Genomic DNA, 14,526 nt, shown 5'->3' on the forward strand with positions numbered 1-14,526 from the left:
CATTTTAAAAGTGGGGGGGACGGCTGAATGAGATCCAAAATTTTACGTTCATTTTATTATTAATCACCTGTTTCTAAATGGTCTGTCTCGAAAAGTGAGAGGAACATACCCCCCCCCCTGTTTGCTACGCCCCTGCTTTGAGGTACGTCTGGCTGCATTTTTTCTGCAAAAAACGAATGCTATGGGGCGTTATGAAGTCGCCAATGGCTTCTGTTCTTTTTTGCGCTAGCAGGCTGACCACTTACTTCCATATGGACGGCTTTGAAGACTAATGACCTCGATGACTAAGTTCAGCAAAAAACGGTTACAGAAAACAGATAAAACAAAGGAAAAAAATAGTGACGAGCCGGAAAGGTGGTAAAATCCAAAAACGCGTATGATGATAATGATATGACATGAAAATGTCACATATGTCGGCAGACTTTGGATGCGGAGTGAACCGCGACACTGAAGTTCGAGTCTGGCAAAGAAAAGATGTTAAAATACGAAAACATGTTAAAATCGCGTGATTGAAACTAATTTTCTTTTTCTAGATCACTTTTGAAAACACTATCGGTTGGGTTTAGGAAAGAGGGTGCGCTGGTCAATCCGTCAGTCAGTACGCAGAAAGCTGGTCGGCTGAAATGTGTGTTGTTGTGTCCTCTGGTGGATTTACACAAGAAGAGGACACGTGAATGGAATTGAGATCATCAAAAAGTGTACACAGCAATCTCTGATGGATTTACGAAAACAAAAACTACGAGCAGACGTAGCTGCGAGTCAAATAATAACATTAAAAAAAGTTAACATCAAAAAGTTGCGTGTAACACTTTTCACCTATGATAAGTTTAAAAATCCAGAGTCAATCAGTGCTGTTTAAAACACTATTGGTTGGGTTTAGCGAAGGAGGAGGGTGGGTCAGTCATTCAGTAAGTCCGTCAGTCAACAGCGGCCTCTGGTGGATTCGTGAAAACAAAAACCGCAAAAAAAAACCTGGAATGTATTTGGCACTCTCTAGAAATGTATATAGGGGTATGTTTTCAGATTGAGCCTGGGTTTGACTAGCAAGTAGTGAATGATTAATTTAACATAAACAAAGAGTAATGGTTATTTTTAAGATCGATGATCCCTTATGTCAAAAACCAACTGTGCTGAAAAAAGAAGAAACATGATTTTGTTCCATCACCCTCTTATATTGGGCAGCACGGTGGCGCAGTGGGTAGCACAATCACCTCACAACAAGAAGGTCACTGGTTTGAGCCCCAGCTGGGTCAGTTGGCATTTCTGTGTGGAGTTTGCATGTTCTCCCCGTGTTCACATGGGTTTCCTACGGGTGCTCCGGTTTTCCCTAACATACGCTATAGGTGATTTGTGTAAGCTAAAATTGATAGTGTATGTGTGTGAATGAGTGTATATGGACGTTTGCCAGTCATGGGTTATGGCTGGAAAGGGCATCCGCTGCATAAAACATATGCTGGATAAGTTGGCGGTTCATTCCCTTGTGGTGACCCCAGATTAATAAAGGGACTAACCTGAAAAGAAAATGAATGAATGAACCATCTTGTATTGGTCAGCATAGCTGCGAATACCCACAAAAACATCACAAATGTTTAGAATCCATTTTTTTCGGTACTTTGACATTTACTTTGTGGTTCTTTTTTTTCTAACGTTAACAAAGTATGGTTCTTTTAAAGATCGATGATCCCTTATGTCAAACACCAACTGTGCTGAAAGAAGAAGAAAAAACAACATTTATTTTTTCTCCAATTATTAATAATAATAACAATTCCTTACACACACACACACACACACATATATGTATGGCACTCAAAGTGCTTTACACAGTTTGTAGGCGTAATCTCCTCATCCACCACCAGTGTGCAGCATCCACCTGGATGATGCGACGGCAGCCATATTGCACCAGGTCGCACACCACACACCTGATTGGTGGAGAGGAGACAGAGTGATGAAGCCAATTATGATATGAGGAAGGTTAGGAGGCCATGATGAACAGAGGCCAGTGGGCAAATTTGGCCAGGATGCTGGGGTTAACCCCTACTCTTTTTTTTTGAAGGACATCCTGACATTTTTGGGAGTCGGGACCTCGGTTTAACATCTCATCCGAAGGTCCCCTTCACTATACTGGGGCGTTAGGTCCCACACAGACCGAAAGTTGAGCGCCCCTGCTGGTCTCACTAACATCACTTCCAGCAGCAACCTAGAATTCACATAGCTCTGCTTAGCTTTAGTTGGCGACCATGTGAGAGTTGCAGAGAGCTAGCTGCCAGCTGTCGGAATTAATTCTGTTATTTTGTTACTACATTCACTAATTAGTTAATCCTTTTAAATGTTGAACTTAAGCGAAAGTCAGTCTACTAATGCATTTACGTATATACTCCAAAACTGCACAAGACAGGAAGCCCAGTAAGAACATTATTTTTTTGCCAAAAATGAAGCCTAGCATCTTATTTTTACATTTAACAGATTGGCTCCCAATATCCTTCTTGGAAATAGAGAATTAGTTGAAAGACGAAGACAATTACAAGCGGGCCTAGTGTAAAGACCAGGGGTACTAAAAAAACAAACCAATCGCAGCTCTCAAGAATCAATCTGGTTTACTTTAAAAAAAGCCCTCTGAACTTTTGCCAGCTCCTTCCATCCAAATAATTTATCCCCAGCGCAGCCTTGTGTTTTCACCTTTAAAACATCGACAATCAAGGAGAGCGCTCTTGTCCCCCTTCGCTTTGTCTTTTGTTCACCGCGGCAAGGTCGACTGAACATTTGCACCTTACAAGTAACATTAGAAATATCTAATTGCGCAGAGGAATGCAGGTCAGCCTTTTGAAGTCGCTTGTTTTTTTAGCACTTAAGTCTATGGGAAAGACTGCGTGGGCCAGCTTATCTTTCAGCTTCTTGATCCGCCTTTTTTTCACCATCAACCCTTTTACAGCTTTTCTCATTACGGCATTTGAAAAACAGTGTCTGAGGAGCAGTGATGCATGAATGAATTATTTAGACGGAGCGGTGGATCGGCCTGACAGTGTGTGCAGAGTTTTAGTGCGGTGCAAGCGAGTCCTCCGAGGCACATCAGAAGGGCCGAAAGCCATAATGTAAACCCACTTTTATACCGCCGAGGGAGGAGCGGGACTACAGCTGTAAGCTTTATTTAGTAAAACAGACAGTATGTAAAGGCGAGCCAAGTCCGCGGGATTTCGGAGAGTTGACGTGCTGCATTTGGAGTGTTTATCATGGACAACGTGACTGAGATCAGCTCAGGATTGTGCAAAGAAAATAGTTGAGTTGCTGTTGCTTTGTTTAAATGTTTGAAAGTGGTAGCCATGGAGAACGTATGAACGATTAGGAGTCTGTTGTCTGAGACAATATCATTGAATCATTCATCACCGCATATTTAGCTTGACGTTAGCGAGCGCATGTCCGCCATAGTCAACCCACACATTCTCCCAGGGCCGAACGCAACAGTGTCTAGAAGTAAAACTTTGAAGACAACACATACACTTAATACGCATCAAAGACAACACCTTTTTTCTTTTGGAAAGACACTATATACTATACAACTGCAGGTTAACTATGTTTATATATACACAACTCATTTGATTTTGATTGTAATGCAAAGCTCAAAGCTTCAAAGCAAAGCAATAATAACTGAAAAGCACTATACAAATAAACTTGAATTAAATTGAATTGAAATAGAATGTTTGTAAAGTGGTATAATTTAAAAATATAATCATTCAAGTTCAAGTTAAAAAAATAGTAATGAAATAAAAAATACCACAAAAAATGTATTAGAGAGTACAGCAAAAGCTGACTACAGATACAATTAAGAGACCACCTGAAAATATATTACTATTTTTTTCGGGATTTTTAAGTATAGATTTGGAAAAACATGTTTGTTAGTTTGTTTAATAAAGGTTTGATAGCATTTCATGCAAATTGAAAATAAATTAAAATAAAATAAAATAAAATAAAAAAATAAAAAATAAAAAAAATAAAATAAAATAAAATAAAATAAAATAAAATAAAGTTAAATTAAATTAAATTAAATTAAATTAAATTTAAAAAATAAAAATAAATAAATAAAAATAAAAAAAATTATTAAAAAATATCAAATACAATTTAAAAATAAATAAATTAAAACTATATATAATTTAATAATAATAATAAAATATATAAATATATTATTAAATTATATATATATATATATATATATATATATATATATATATATATATATATATATATATTATATATATAATATTTAATAACTTATATTATATTATTATTTAAAATATATTTAATACTATTAGTTTAATATATTGGTTAATAAAATAAAAACAATTATTAAATGAAAACAAAATATGAATAAATAAATAAAAAAATATATATAAATAAAAGTAAAAAATCTAATAATAAAATAATAATTAGTTATATTTTATTTATTAATATTTATTTTTTTTCACCCCAGAAAATGTCAGTTGTTCAGAATATCAATTAATGTCTTTTGTTGTTATTGACAAATAGGATATTCCACATAAAAATTATATGATAATATTTGTTTTCAATACTAAATTTTTTATTTATTTATTATATTTATTTATTGTTTGTTTGTTTGTTTGTATGTTGGCTTTAAATGAGAAACAAAATTTAAAGTAAGTTGCTGTTCCCTTTAAATCTAATATCTTATATTCTTTCCAGTCTCCAGTTCCATATCCATTGGAAGGACGTGAGCGTGAATAAATAATGGTCGAATTTTCATTTCTTGGGTGAACTATTCGTTTAATTCACTTTCAGTTTATCATAGCTGATCCAGCCGCACAATAAAACTCCATGCTTCAACACTTGAGCTGTTTAATGATCTGTGGTTATCTGTGAGCCTTTTAAAACGCTCACCGGGAAAATTGCATTAGCCCAGTAAAGGTGAAATTATGCTAATGTAATTAAAAAAAACGGCCTGCCAAGCATATGTTATTTACTTTTATAATCTAGTATGTTCTTCTCACTGCTCTCACTCCTGTACTTGAAAGCATCTGATTAGATTTATTCCACTATGGTCCAGAGTCAGAGGGTGTTCCTTGTGATCCGCGTTAAGCAATAAAAAGTCTCCTCAATCTGATTTCTGCCCTTGTTCCTGCATGGTTTTCGCTGCTCGGATAGCTGACGGTTGGCGCAGTATGGCTCATGGTCTATTTATATCTGACAAGGTAACAGTCGGTGTGTGTGGTGGCATCTGTGTGCCAGGGCCCAAACACTCCCAACCCTCTGACAGTCTCTCTGGCTCAGGTGGTGGGCACTGCCCTGCCGTATGACAAACACAGCTTGGTAGAGGGCAGATGAAACTGTGCCAAGCATCCAAATGACAAGATAAAACCAACAGCCACAAGATATAGTTTTTTGGCACTTTTCTTTAAACTTGAATGATATGAATATTATACACTCATAAAATAACTTTTTACTGCATAAAATGAGTTGAAATAACACAATTTGGGGGGATTTTGGGGGGGGACAATTTAAAGAGCTTCTATTTTTGCATTAAAAAAGGTCATATTTTGGTTTTGGGGGTCACCAACAACATGCTGATACGCATGCAAGGTAAAAGTGACCCCCAAATGATTCGTTCAGCATTTGTTCCCAAACCCCTCCTTTGCGCGAAGCTAATCTGCGCTGATTGGACAGATGACTCCATTGCGATTGGTTGAGACAGAGAAATGCCCACCACGGCTACAGTATAAAGTAGCAAAAAGTATGTTAGAGCCCAAAGCAGGAATGCAATAAAGCAATGCAGTTAAACACCAGTATATTACTCTACTCTTAACCCTAACCCCAAGTAATAACCACACACATTCAGTATTAATCCACACAGTGGCAGAAGTTGAACTACCTTGACCAAAAATTGACCAAGCCGCGCCATATAAAAGCCAGAATCTACCCTCTTTTTGCATCACAACTGATGATCAACAGTAAAAATGACACATTTTACCTCTTCCCAACAGGGAAAACCAGCAACAATCAACAATGCATGATTATATGGTGTCATGGCTTAAAAATATCATTATAATGGAGGTCAATGGGTCAAAAACAGTCACAAACATAACAAAAGGGTAGTAAACTTGCCCAGTGTGTATTGATGAGTTTAAAAAAACTAAGCATTTTTCCAAAATATGTGTCAAAATGAGATATGTCACCAAAAATCATTCCATTTGCTTAAACACAGAGACATTATAGTCAAATTAAGGCTCAAAATCACCCCAGAGTGGATGGAAACATCCTCAACAGCACACAGGGGTTAAAAAGTGAGTAAACCCAATGCTACTTGGAACTGTGAAGTTGATTTTTTTTCAACCCAGGCTCATTCTGAAAAAGTACCCCCTATATAAATTTCTGGAGAGCACCAAATACATCCAAGGAGCTACGTTTCTTTTTGCAGTTTTTGTTTTCTCAAATCCACTAGAGGCCGCTGTGTCTGCTTTTTCAGATATCAAATTTCTTTTGCGAGTGCCATTCACGCCTGCTGTTCTTGCGTGAATCCACCAGAGGCTGCTGTCGACTGACTGACTGACTGACTGACTGACTGACTGACCGACAAATCGACTGACCAACCAATAGTGTTTTCAAAAGCACCGATTGAGCCGCCCACGCACTTACCTAAACTTTTGGCTTTTGTCTTGCCTGCTTTCTGGAACCATTCTTCACCAGACTCAAACCCCATCGTCGCAGTCAGATCCTCTCCGTATCTCAAGTCCTCCAACGTACATGGTGAGCTAACTGAACAAACTGGTAACAGTAGGAAAGCCATCCACACGGAGGTTAGCGATCAGCTGGTAAGCGCGAAAAGGAATGGTGTCATACCGGCCTGTAGTGTTTGTTTTAAAGACGAAATGCAGCCATATGTACTTCTGGCTACATAAATCACAATCTCTAGCTATCTATATATGGCTACCTTTTAAGAATGATACTATGTTAAAAAAAAATTATTAAGCTGTGTTATATTTATGTGTTAAACCCAGCATTTTTAGTACTGATAAATTTGCTGATGTCGTAATCAAGGAAACTTACAGTAAGAAAATAATATCTGTTTTTGCTAATAACACAACAATTGCACAGTAAAAAGGGATTAAAACAATGAGTAAACCCATTGTCTTAAAAAATTAAAGTTGATTTTACTTAAAAAACGTGAGTAAACCCATTGTTACTTGAAACTGTTAAGTTGACATAATATTCCAATGAAACCAACAGCCACAGTACATAGTTTGTTTGGCACTTTTTTAAACTCATATTGATATTATACACTCATTACATGACTTTTGCTGCTTCCTCAAATTACTTTTTTTAAATGAGTTGAAACAACACAATTCTTAAGTGTTTTGTGGGGACAACTTAATTGTTTTATGTTCAATTCATTTAAAATGATTAGGTTAACTTAACAGATTTCTTTTGGAATAACATGAAGGAATTGTCTGAAATCCTGCATTATTTTACAGTGTAAGTAATAATAAATGTGTTGATAGTGTCTCAATTTTTCAAGAAAACTACAGGTCTATTTTGCAATGGCAATGGCACAACAATTACACAGCAAAAAAATATTACTTACATTAAAAAAGTGAGTAATCCCATTGTCTTAAACAATGACTATTGATTTTGCTTAGAAAATTGAGTAAACTCAATGTTACATGCAAAAGTTAAGTTGACTTTTTTTTATAATAAGTTGAATTTTTATAATAATTAACTTTTTTTACCTCCTTTTAATATCTGAAACGCACTTGATTTGGATCACTTCAAAAAGTTGACCAAGACACATTTATTTATGCTTGTTTTTAATTGATGATGTGTTTTGTTCGGTTTTTATGTGTTTAATTTTTACTGTGGCACTTTGGGTTTAAGAAAATGGGATTATAAATAAAATGCATCATCACTTAACAATTTTAAGGCAATTGTAATCATTCACCCAAAATTTTTATCAGTTTACTTTACTAGTGTTCTCACCCTTAGGAACTCCGAGATTTAGCTAACTGCTTTTCTTCAGTAGAGCTTTAATAAAGATTTTTAACTGAATCAGTAGCCCTTGGTGGTTTGTATTATTCATGTCAAAAGCTAACGGTTATTGAGTTTAAAATGAAACATATACAAACAAAAGTCCAAATGAATATCCATTGCTCCTGTTTTACCATGATACTTTTTTTTTCATTTTACAAGTCCCCATGAGTTAAACAGTCGAGTTTTTTAGTTTTTTAATCCATTCAACTGATCTCCATATTTGGCGGGAACACTTTTACTTAGCTTAGCATAAATCATTGAATCGGATTAGACCATTTGCATCTCACTCAAAAAAAAAAAGAAGTTTTAAAAAGTTGTGATGATTTTACTGTATAAAACATGTCTTTTCTGTAGTTACATGGTTTACCGACCGATGCAAAATGAAAAGTTCCAGCTTGATCTTATGATGAAACGTAACTATTTTACATATTTTCAGTTTAGTGGCTAATTCATACAAATTCGAGTTCAGTCATATGAAAATGTACGATATTTTAAAGGAGGCTTTGCACCAAATTCCACTCCTAAATCCAACCGTCATTGGGGGATAAGCAAATCGTTCTAAATTGTACGAATGAAATTGTACGATTTTTTACGAATTGGCTACTAAATCAAAAAGTTACGAATTGTCGTTAGATAGCATTAAAAGTTCCTATTTTCTAGACCAAAATGACTAGGAACTATACTCTCATTCTGGAGTAAGAAAGGAACTTTGCTGCTGTACCACCTGTACATTGTCTGTTCAGTTTCTATTCATTCTCATTGTTCCTCAGAATTATATATCATACTGATGTCATTCTGCAAGCACTTAATTCGAACATGCATCACACATCACTTGACAGACTTCCTTGTTTGCTGATCATATCACTGGAATTACAAGGTCTGCTGCAACATGTAAGGCTAAATTATTTCAGATCCAGATCAACCCATGTAGTGCAACTGCTTGCATACAACAACACCCAAAGTCATAAAGAGGTAATGTTTGCGTTTCCAAATATGCATGGACAGCAACTGCAATACTTCAGAAATACAGATACAATCTTAACACACCACACTGATTCGAGCTACATGCACTTGTGATTCTAAATGAAGTGTGTGTGTGATATCAAGGCATTTCGGTTTAATTCGTACTATATGAATTGGAGAATTCAATGAAGTTGCTGGCATTTACTCCATTACAAATCTACACTGCTGACTGAATTATATCTGACATAAAAAAAACTTAAATATGCACTAGATGGCATGGTGGCTCAGTGGTTAGCACTGTCACCTCACAGCAAGAAGGTCGCAGGTTTGAGTTCCAACTGGGCCAGTTCTGCATGTGGCCTTTCTGCATGTTTTCCCCATGTTTATGTGCATTTCCTTCGGGTGCTTTGGTTTCCCCCAAAGTCCAAAGACATGCTGTATAGGTGAATTGGGTACAATAAAATTGGGTATGAATGTGTGTGTGAATGTTAGTGTGTAAGGGTGTTTTTATGACTGGGAGTGCATCTGCTGTGTAAAACATATGGTGGAATAGTTGGTGGTTCATTCCATTGTGGCGACCCCTGATAAATAAGGCACTAAGTCGAAGGAAAATGAATGAATGAATGAATGAATGAATGAATGAAATGTGCAGTAGTAAATGTTTGATTCACTAGTTTGGGAGCATACCATTTGTATTTACGCATCTCAGGGTTAGTTCACCCAAAAATGAATATTTTGCTATTAATTACCCTTTTGTGTGTCAAAATATTCAGTTTTCTCCCCTTTCACATGTCAGGAGGTGCATTTACTATAGGCAGAACAACATACTGCCATTAGAGTCAGCAGAGCAACACAAAAGAATTGTATTGTCCATAGCAAATGTGCAACCTAATCAGACGCGGAAGTTGATTTTACAGTTTCCTACCACACAAAAGTGTTCTTGGAGCTTACTATGATTAAAGTTGAACCGCTAAAGTCAGATGTAATGTTCTGATAATGATTTTGGTTACATTTCTGGACTTTGAACATCTCGTGACCATTGCTGTTATGGAGGATGAGAGCTCCAGGATTTCATCTAAAATAGCTTCATTTGTGTTCCGAAGGTGAACAACATGAGGGTGAGTATTTAGTAACATTGTTTTCTATTTTTTAGATGTATATTTTTCATATAGAGTACTGTGCATAGTTTTTAGGCCAACATTAAATATGTTTTTTACTGAAGGTATAATGGATATGTGACCACCAAACCAGCCATAAATGTACATTTTTTTGGCCTTGTTTTTTTAAATTGAGATTTGTACAGGGTGAATAAATGATCTTTCATAATAGTTGATGTGTGGTTTGTTATAAGAGTTAGGTTAGGTTAGAGTTTGAACTATTTTGGTTTATTTTTTTAAGACGTAAAAGACAGGAGAGAGGCTGTTTGTCCTTGTTTGAGCTGCATTTCTACCGATGTTGTTAGCAATATTGTCTGAATTGATGGAGTTATGAATGTTGAAAGGTGCAAATAGGTTTAATCCATTATGCCATTCCTTCTGGAAGGAACTTCAGTGGTCAATGTTTTCATTTTCAGCCTGATAATGATCCACTAATTGTAGTGAGATCTTATTTGGAGAAAGAAAACCGCTGATGAAACACAGACAGTCATGAAATGGCCTCCACAGAGTCCAGACCTGAATATTATAGAGGCTGTATGAGATAACCTGGTCAGAAAAAGAAAGGTATGACACTGTAAACCCAAAGAAGAACTCTGCAAAGTGCTAAAAGAAGCTTGATATTACACATTATTTCCGAAAATGTCTAAACAATTACAATAAAACAGTTCAAGCTGTGTTTGGTGCCAAGGGAAGCCACATTAAACATAGACTTTTGCTTGAAGAGGAAATGTTGTGATGTTGATTTTGTACATATTTCCTATATTTTCCTATAGTTTGTTTTTTATAAGACTGATTAAGTATATATTGTGCAAAAGTCTTGCGCCAACAAAGCTGGTAGTACTTAGAACCTTTGCACAGTACTGTATATACATTTTGCAACAAAATATGTGAAGATTTGGCCTTCCACAAAACATGTATCCAGCGATCCAACTGTAACAATGTTTGGAGCTCTTCCCTGCAGAGAATGTGAATTTACACCAGCACCGGAGCCGCATGTTGAGCCGTAAAAATTTCAAGACTGCCCGGACAACTGTGCGACGCTTATGGCTCTCTCGTTTCATTAATTTCTCTTTTGTTTTAATTGATCTTTATTTCCCCTGATTATGAGCATAATTAAACACCAGAAACCAATTCCTGCTCCATACCATCTGCCTGGCCAGCCAGACTTCCAGAAGGGCATATGGATGCTGAGATGCTGGGCATGAACCATCACCTGCTTCCCAAAGCATTCTCTTGACATGCACTTCATCCACAAGGTTATTTTAGGACACTATTAAAGGATAATAAATGCACTCTAATTATTGGAAATCATGGATAATGATTAAATCAAAGCATGCACTGGTTGGAATAATAATTTCTAATTAACAATATCCATTTAGAAGCCTCTAACCCCAGAGAAAGATTTGTTGTGATGACTTTAAGACATGTAAGAGTAATTAGAAAATGTGAAAAGGTCTAATTATAGTCATCCTTTGGCATTTCATCAAATCAAGTTCATACAGTTTTGCTATTAAAGTGTCATGCTAAACCCTGTAATTCCAAGTATGTTGTCACCACATTCCTTTGCTTTTGTGTTTCTGCTAAGCGTTGGTTTTATTTGATTAGCTAGGATCTGTTTAATGAGCCGGCGATATGAAGTTAAGCCTATTCAAAGCTAAAAGAAGAAATCTCCTATTAGAAAGGACAAACAGTCCTATCAACTTTTGACCTCCACAAATTGAATAAGTTGAGCAAGTCATTCGAGTAGCTGAGACTCGGACTAGCTAAGTCCCCACTTACTCAGGCTTACATTACAACCATATGGCCATGGCCAAGACTGAGCTCTTAGTGCAACTTCAGAGAAAAAGCACTATATTTTTTTTTTATTTCAAAGCATCAGCCACATTTTGTAGTCAATTCTTATTCGGATTTTCTAAAATTCTATCCCTCAACGTTAGATTTACTTTCTAATAAATTATATATCTTGATTTTTATTGTTCTCGCTCAATACACCACAAAATCGAGTTATGAACTTGATCAATCGCTGCTCTGCCGCTGTGACTGTTTTATGATTGGGCAAGGTCAGGGATTTTATTGACCCGATAACCCTTGATGAAAATGGACATGCTTGAAGACTACAGAAGAATGGCCGAGTCATTTTGACCAGCTCTTTCTTCTCTGTGGCATCAGCTCAAAAAAAAAAAACCCCAGACATGGACTAATTTCTTCCGGAGGTATCTCGAATGCTTCCTTCGCCAATCACGCCTGGAGAAAAGAGCATAAAGCTGGACTCAGACAGACGGAAAGCTGGAAGAGAAGCAGAAGAAAAACAAGGAGAGGGTGATGGATGGTGCGAGAGACTGGCGCAAGGCTCTCTGAGACTTTCCCCCACCCCCCACTCATACCATCTGTATTGGGTAAATGCATTCCTGCAACTCTAAAAAAGGCTGAAGTCATTCCCTGCGATGCTCACTGTGCAGATAGGTGATAAACTTCAGGTGGTAAATTAGTATTGAGATGACTTTCACACAAACATTCAGCTTAAAAAAATATATGTAACCACAGCACCATCGCGACAAGCAAAGGCTTAAGCGAAATAAAGCGAACAGCTTCTATTTTTATGTTCGATCTACCTAAATTTGTAAAAAAAAAATATTTGATTTGTGCTGGGGCAACATGAGGGAACCCAGCAACCTTTTTTGTTTTAAAATATGTATAATAGATGTCTAATAGACGTCTCAACATAGTCGTCTTGACTAAAACAAGGCTAAATTTGGGCTATCCCTGAAAATCTAATAGACATCTAAGTATAGGCCAAAACAAATCAAATAAACAGAAATTAATGACTACACATATAAACTCTGTCTAATCCGTCTATTTGACGACTAGTCTAGTTTTGGGCTATTCTTAGATGTCTATTCGATTTTACTGTCAGCCCAAGTTTAGCCTTGTTTTAGCCAAGCTGTCTACAATACGAATAAACACAAGATTTAGCTGTCTATTACACACAAGATGTCTATTAAACACAAAACTGTTTGCTGGGGATTGTGTATAACCCAGCATCACCCTCCAAATTACTTTTCTTTGCTTCTGGTCACGTGAAATTAATTTAAGGTGGGGCTATCAGTGTGGGTCTTGATGCCTCATTCACACTAACAGCGACTTTGTAGCTGCCTGTTGCCTAGGGTGTGCAGGTCTACAGCACGATGAATACAACCAGCTTCTGAGCAAGCTGAGAGGATCACGTGAGCTCTCCTGTTGCTTCTATTGGCTCAAGAAGGTCACTCTTCATTTGCATGAAGTTGAAGGATTCTTAACTTTGTTGCGTGACTCCACACGCACGCCTGGTTGCTGAAGCTTGCATAGACAGAGGTCACTGGAAGTCGCTCAGTTTCTGTTGAAATGAACGGTCGTGTGTCGCTTTGCGTCACTCAAAGTGTGAATGAGGCTTGGTTCTTTATGGTTCCTGCCTTTGTGGGAGTCAGTGATTCAAAAGAATATAATTATGTCTGTAAAATTTAGCTCCTCATTCTCATCATCAGCCATCTAAAAACATTCTGCACCAAATGGTGCTAACAGTGATTCAGGTGGACAGTAAAATCTTTCACAACTGTGCAAACTGGCATTCAAATATTCCTCTGTTTGTTAACAACACCCATTTTCCAATGATCCAATTGGTTCTAAAAGGAGGAAACCATGCACGCTTACATTTTTTCTCAATTCGAAAACATTTCAATCTGAGATACATCATGATAGAGGAAAAAAAAAACATTTTTAAATTCCATTTCAGGAAAAAAAGGGAACAGTGGATGTATCTTTCAGGTAACTCCCACAGAAATAAGCTGGTATACCGGGACACATCAAGCTGTCGATTGACCATTGGGCTTCGTTTGGCCCAGCTAGTTGGTTTGGTGTATTCCACACGTCAGCTCTCGTCAGGTTAACATCAGATGTTGTTGGATCAACAAATTAGAGCTTGAGTGTGATGTAGTGAAGTGACATAGCAAATAAACAAGTCAAGAAGGAACACAAAGAGGCTGGCTATAATTTTGCTATGTTTCTTGTTATTCGCAAACAATATGGATTATTACATTATCAGACATATATGTAGGGGCAAATTCATGTGGTGAGTTACAATTACTGTCAAAATGATACTAAACGCTGATTTGTTTACTTTTTGCACACATGCATTGGTACAGATACTGCCCTCCATGGGTGTGGAAACACACGTCTACCCGCAAAGGCACAGAATGTGCTCACATGTGTCAATTGTCGTTCGTCTATTTTGTGTGTTTACATGCAGATTTTTCCAGACGGAACCAGACGTGAGCCGACGCAAAGTATTAATTATAATAATAATAAGAATAATTCATTACATTTATATAGCGCTTTTCTGGAC

This window comes from Danio aesculapii, chromosome 13, assembly GCF_903798145.1.
Source record: "Danio aesculapii chromosome 13, fDanAes4.1, whole genome shotgun sequence".
Classification (NCBI taxonomy): domain Eukaryota; kingdom Metazoa; phylum Chordata; class Actinopteri; order Cypriniformes; family Danionidae; genus Danio; species Danio aesculapii.